We start from the raw sequence: 7,266 nt of genomic DNA on the forward strand, positions 1-7,266 counted from the left end.
TTATGTGCCCTGGGGGTCTGTGGCCACCCGGAAAGCCCAAAGTATTTTTTGCTTTGTTTTGTTGGAGGGAAAGAAAGTAAAGCAAAGTTGAAGAATATTTCAAAACGCATTAATTCTATAAACTTCACATTTCAGTGTGCAGGCTCGCCTGTGATCTCAGTACCGGAGAGTCTGAGAGGAGACCACTGAGAGGTCTAACCTAGACTGGAGTACATAGTTAAGACTGCATCTCTAGGGGCTGGAGAGATGGCTCAACGGTAAGAGCACTGACTGCTCTCCCGAAGATCCTTAGTTCAAATCCCAGCAACTACATGGTGGCTCACAAAACTACTCGTAATGAGATCTGACACCTTCTTCTGGTACATCTGAAGACAGCTACAGTTTACTTATTTATTATAATCATAAGTAAGTCTTTGGGCAGGAGCGAGCAGGGTTGGCAGGAGCGAGCAGAGGTCCTAAAATTCAATTCCCAGCAATCACATGAAGGCTCACAACCTTCACTGTAGTGTACTCAAATACATTAAATAAATAAATCTTTAAAAAAAATAAAAAAAAAAGACTGCATCTTTTTTTAAAAAAAAATTGACAGTTAGATGTTGACCTTGTCTCAAAAAGAGAGGGAAAACAAGCTTATATGTCTGTGTTGACACAAGACCTCAATAGTGATATTTGCAAGGCTCTGGTTCTTTCTGGAACAAGTTTCTGAACTTCTATTCTGTTGGGTTGATACAGCAATGGGCTGTAGGTGAGCAGCAGCCATTCAAGAGCCATGTGGACTGAATTCTTGCCCTGAGTGCGTGTGTGTGCACGTGTGTGTAAGTATGTGTAGGTAAACTCACTCCTGTGTGTGTGTGTGTGTGTACAGAGACCAGAGATGGGCACAATCTTTATCACCCAGCCCTTGTGTTTTTGGGGCAGCATCTCTTACTGAACCTGTAGCTCATTTAATTGTCTTCACTTGATACGGTGGCCATGGGTCCACCTGTCTCCACCCCTGTAATGCTGGGGTCCCAGCCCCTAGTCTGGATCCTCCTGCTTGCTTAGAGCAAGCTCTTTACCCATTAACTCCTCTCATAGTGACATTCCTTGATTCTGTTCACAAATGTGTGCAAACCTGGATCATGGGACCTCTACTTCCAGGCTGACCTATCCTCCTATCCTCCAAACACCTACATAGTGACTCACAACTGCTTGTAACTTCAATTTCAGGAGATCTGGCACCTTCACTGACCTCTGTAGACACTAGGCACATGTGGTACACAGAGATACATGCCAATTGAACATCCATATATTCATAAAACAAAGAACTTTTAAATTTAAACAAGGTGGAAATCAGAAGAGGAAACTACTTGATGTGGACCTCTGGCCCCCACATGCTTCCATACACACATGCATCCCTATGTGCACATGATAACATAAGGACCTAACCAGCTCTCACCCCTTAGCTTCCTCCCTGCTTCCAGTGCCCTCACGCTGTGAGGATGTGCTCCCAGCACATGCCAGCCAAATCCAAACTCCAGCAATCATTGGGCATGTCAAAAGTAATGGGGCTTTATACACATACTTATGACCCCAGAAGAGGTGGTTTTCTGGCAGGCATGGTGACCAGCAATGAAGCAGTAGTGACAGAATCCTAGAGCAAGGTGGCAAGCCAAGATGACTGCATTGGCCAGGTTAAGCGACTGCAGCGTTAGTTTTGTGTCATTTGGAAAGAGGGAACCTCAACCGAGAAAATGCCTCCATCAAGCTGGCCTGTGGGCAAGTCTGTGGGGGCTTTTTCTTTTTTTTTTTTTTTTTTTTTTTTTTTTTTTTTTTTTGGTTTTTTCGAGACAGGGTTTCTCTGTGTAGCCCTGGCTGTCCTGGCACTCACTTTGTAGACCAGGCTGGCCTCGAACTCAGAAATCCGCCTGCCTCTGCCTCCCGAGTGCTGGGATTAAAGGCGTGCGCCACCACGCCCGGCCTCGGGCTTTTTCTTAATTGATGGTTGATGTGGAAAGCTCCAGCCCACTGTGGGTTCTGACTATCCTGGGCTGCTGGTCCTGCTGAGTTTAAGAAATCAGGCTGAGCAAGCACCCTCCACAGCTGGAGCAAAACACACACCCCCATGCTGCCTCCTGTCATAGTGTTTCATCCCAGCAATGGAAACCCAAGGACATCAAGAGACCCTGAGGTATGTAAGGTAAAAAGTGGTCAAGGTAGACACCTAAGGCTAACCTGTGGCCATCAAGTGAATATGCACATGTATGCATATGATCCCATGTACATGAGACTAAACATACAGACAAGAGAGGCTGGAGGATCATTAGTTTGAGGCCTGCCTGGGCTACAGAGACACCATCTCCAAACTATAGCCCCAACAAAAAAGAAGGAGAGTATACCAGGTAGGCCTGGCCTCAGAATACTGACAAAAGGGTTAGTCTTCTGGTCAGTGGCAGAACACCAGGCCTACTGGCTATCTCCCAGAGACAAGCAAGTCCCTGGGAATTGAGGTCTGGCCTTGAGCTGAATGCCTGGAGGAGCTGACATCCTGTGAGATACTGAACAAAGAGCCCTGTGACACAGAGCAGAATTGTTGACCTACAGGAACAACAAGATAAAAACGTGGTGGCATTGGACAGATCTTGCAACAATTTGTTACTGAATCAAAAAAAAAAAAAAAAAAAGCCAACTTAGCGGCAAAGTCCTTGTCCCAGAAAGCTTCTTCCCAGGGTGCCAGCTGAGTGCTGAGTCAGAGATCATAAATCCTGCTCTGCCCAGAGAGAAGGGCTCACTATGAGGGGCTGATTGTATGTGGAGCAGGAAGATTGGAGATGACTCAGTAGGTAAATTGTGCACCACAGAAGTATTAGGATCTGAATTCAAATCCCACATATCTACATAAAGCAAGATACAGATGCTGAAGTCTGTCTTCCAAGCATTTCTGAGGAAGTTGAGCATAGAGACAGGAAACAACCTGGGATACATGAGAACCTCTCTCACAAGAACACATAGGGGGCTGGAGTCATGGCTCACTGGATAAGAGTCCAGACTCCTCTGGCAGAGGACCTGGGCTCAGTTCCCAGCACAGGTGTGAGGTGGCTCACAAACATCTGTAACTCCAGCTCCAAGGAATCAGGCACCCTTGTCTGGCCTCCACAAGCACCAGCACTCAAGTGCACCCACACAATTAAAAATAATACATCTTTAACAATGAACAACAATGGGCAACAGAGATGGCTCAGTGGTTAAGAGCACTGGGTCTTCTTGCAGAAGACCTGCGTTCAAATCCCAGCACCTCCATGGTGGCTCACAACTATCTATATCTCTAGTCCCAGAGACCTAAAGCTGTCTTCTGGCCTCTATGGGCACTATATATATGTGGTACACAAACATACATACAGGCAAAATCCTAAACACATAACAAAATAAATTTAAAAATTTAAAAAGAGAATTCTTGCTGTTCTTATACATAGCACAAGTCCCATTGTCAGCACCCACACCGTGCAGCTCACAGCTGCCTGTTACTACAGCTCTCAGTGATGTGACATTACCCTTTTCTGGCATCTGGGCAATGCACTCAAGTGCACAAACCACACGCGTGTGTGTGCAAGCGTGCACACACACACACAGTTTAAAAATAATAAAAATAGCCGGGCATGGTGGCGCATGCCTTTAATTCCAGCACTTGAGAGGCAGAGGCAAGTGGATTTCTGAGTCGAGGCCAGCCTGGTCTACAAAGTGAGCTCTGGGACAGCCAGGGCTACACAGAGAAACCCTGTCTTGAAAAAGCCAAAAAAATAATAATAATAATAATTATTATAATAATAAAAATAAACATCATTTTATTTAAGGCAGCACAGGTGTGGTGGTGCGTTCCTTTAATCCTAGTACTCAGAATGCAGAGGCAGGAGGGTCTCTGTGATTTCAAGGCCAGACGAGTCTATATAAGGCCAGTCCAAACCAATCAGGGCAACATAGAGAGAGCCAGTCTCAAAAAAACAAATCTACGGGAAAACAAAACAAAAGGACTATATAAGTAAAGGCTTATTGGCTTTAATCACTGTGTTGGGTTATTGGATGTGCCTTAAGTCTGAGGTAGGTGTCTTGCATGGCTCCCCTGAAATGGCTCAGCATCTGGTGTAATTATTTATACCTTGGGGAATGGATCAAGTATTTGTGGTTCAGCTTTCTGAGCCTGTGAAAATATATCCAATGTATTCAATCCAAAAATAGAGTTATTTATTTATTTATTTATTTATTTATTTATTTATTTATTTATTGTGTGTATGGGAGTCGGTTCTCTCCTCCCACCATGTGGGTTCTGAGGCCCAAACTCAGGTCATCAGGCTTGGTGGCAAGTGCCTTTACCCACTGAGCTGTCTCGATGGCCTGAAAGACTCACTATGACTCCAAGTTGTATTGGCTTTTTTTCTTTGAAGTAGAACAGTTGCCCCCTCCGTGCTTTTTTTAGTCACTCCGTAGACCAGGCTGGCCTCAAATTCACAGAGATCCACCTGCTTCTGCCTCCAGAGTGCTGGGGTTAAAGGTATGTGCTGCCATACCTGGCCCTTTGTTTTGGGGTCCATGACAGGCAGCTGCCCATCTCATGGTGGCCCAGAAAGAGAGAGAGAGGAAGAGACAAGTGTCCTTCAATGTCTTCCAATATCACATAATCCAACTTCTTCCCACAAGACCTGGCCTCCCATAGGCCTACTTCCTCCCAGGGGGAGCATCCTGGAGAAATAGCTCCCTTTCCTTTTGGTTTTTTTGTTTTGTTTTGTTTTCTGAGACAAAAATCCCATTGTGCAGCACAGACTTGCCTCAGACAATAGCTATCCTCTTGCCTCAGCCTTCTGAGTGCTGGTATTAGCAGGTGTATCATCCCACCCATATGGTGACTTTGTACTTAGGCTTTTGGGGTACATTTCAGATCTGTACCATAGCCGTAGATGAACTCACCATCCTTGAGAGCATTTGTGCTGGGGTTCAGTCAGGTTCATAAAGAAAGCAATCGGTTCAAGGATTCAAATACCTCTGGTAGGCTGAGGCTTGCCTTGAGTCCTCCAGAGAAGGGCTGGATTAGGGGTGGAGCCTCTGCCTAGAATTCTCCAGTGAGGGGCAGGGTACATGGCTCAGGTAGTCCCTGACCAGCATATAGAAGACAGAGTTCCATCCATAACACCCCCATACCCCCATAACTTAAAATAGAATTTAACATAAATTCATAATGTTAGTAATGCTATGAGCCAAAAAGGCGATGTCACCATTCTGTTTAGGATAGTTTTCTCTGTTGTCTGAGAGTGATTGTTGAAAATGAGCCTTCATGGCCTGTGTTCCATGACAAGTGATGAGGTCACGTATGTATATGAGAGTATAAGGTGGAGACAGGAATGCTTCGCCCTTGCTGCTGGTCAGTACAGCATGCTACAGTCTTCCTCAAAACACATAGCTTGTTAACACCCACAAAGGCCAATTTCTTCTTTGTTATATTTTTTATTTTTCCAGACAGGGTATCATGCTGTAGCCCAGGCTATCATGAAACTCACTGTATAGTGCAGGATAGCCTTGAGTGCTGGGAGGACAACTGTTATATGAAAACAAGTTAACTGGTTGTGATGGTCTTTAGTCCCAGCACTCTAGAGGCAGAGGCAGGAGATCTCTGTCTGACCCACATAGTGAGTTCCAAGACAGCCAGTATTACATAGATTCTATCTCAGAGCAAACAAATAAACCCAAACAAACAAACAAAAACGTATCTAAAACAAAACAAAAAAATGAAAAGAAAAGACAGAAAAAGCAATGTGAACATGGTGGTTAAGTCTCTTTGTGGGCTTGACCCGCTATGAGTTGCATAGGAGATGCTTGTCTAAGAAGACTGTTTCCAGGGGCCTGACTTGAATAAAAAGACGAGACTGAGAAATCCAGCTGCATGTTTGATCTGCTCATCTGCCCAAATGTGAGTCACAGCCCAGAGCTGCTCCTCAGACCATGAGCCAAAATAGACCCTCTCTGCTGGATGGCAGTGGAACCAGAGGACTCATAAGACTCAAAAGAATACAACTTCAGCTGTCTGGGAAACTGAAACTGCTCATTCCCGGGGAGGAGACTCTGGGCCAGCCATGTGTGCTAGAACGATCAGCAGCATTTTACAGAAGAAGGGCCTTTGCTCTGGGTCCAGAGGGCTAGGCCTCCTGGAAGAAAGACACTGACTAGTAGAGTGCAAATTCAGTGGAAAGGAGACGGCACATGGCTTCCTAGCTCCCAGTGGGCACCCAGGGACTACCTGGGAGGCACACACAAGCAGATGCCGTGATGATCATCCTGACTGGTAGCAGCATTCATGTGGACCTGGTTTTGTTGGTCTATTAGAGACCAGAAGGCCAGGCAGTATGTAGAGTGATCAGATTCCTGGAAGAAGACATTGGAGAGACCACTGTGGGAAGCTGTAGAGGTGAAATCATTATTGTCATGGAAACACCAGGAGTTTACTTTTTTATTACATTTATTTATCCAGCATATATGTGTGTACAATGATGTGCCTGCCAAAGCACAAGTGTGGAGGTCAGATAAGGACCTGTGGGAGTCAGTTCTCTCCTTCCACCATGTAAGCCCTGGAGATCTAGTTCATCTCAGACTTAGCAGCAAATGCCGTCACTCACTGAGTCATCTTGTCAGCCCAGGACCTCAGGATTTTAAAAACGCCAGGACCATGGTATGTTTTCCCAAGAAAGGCATGGGTGAGCAGAACTACCCCATGAGAGAGGCTGTATGTGCAGCAGGTAGACTGCTGAGGCCCAGATGCTGGGCCAAGAGCTCCAGTTTCGAAACGCCACATTTCAGGATTTGGTATTTCCCAGCAGACTCCTGTCAGCTTTGGTCTGATTTTTTATTTTGATGCACTCATTCTTTCCTATTTTAACCTGTGCCCTTGGAAATTAAAAGGTTGGTTGTTGTTGGTCTCACTCACTGTGCAGCCAGGCTGGACTCATACATATTGAAAGTTTATAACTTCCTTTGTATTATTTTACAGAGTTCACAGTTAAGGGGGTGCTGGAGCCTCAGTAGAGGCTTCTGAACAATGTTGGGCATTTGAGGGGCTGGTGAGAGGGCTTGGTGTATGCAGGTGCCTGCTGCTAAGCCTGACCCCAGTGAGTTTGATCCCCAACAACCACTTGGTGGGGAAAAAAAACAACTCTTACGAGCCGTACTCCAAGATCCACATATACCTCATAGCTTTACCTCCTGCCCCTACACACAAATAAAATAAAATTATTTTGAGCACATTCA

This window comes from Mus caroli, unplaced genomic scaffold (genome assembly GCF_978045245.1).
Source record: "Mus caroli unplaced genomic scaffold, Mus_caroli_1 scaffold_10, whole genome shotgun sequence".
Lineage (NCBI taxonomy): Eukaryota > Metazoa > Chordata > Mammalia > Rodentia > Muridae > Mus > Mus caroli.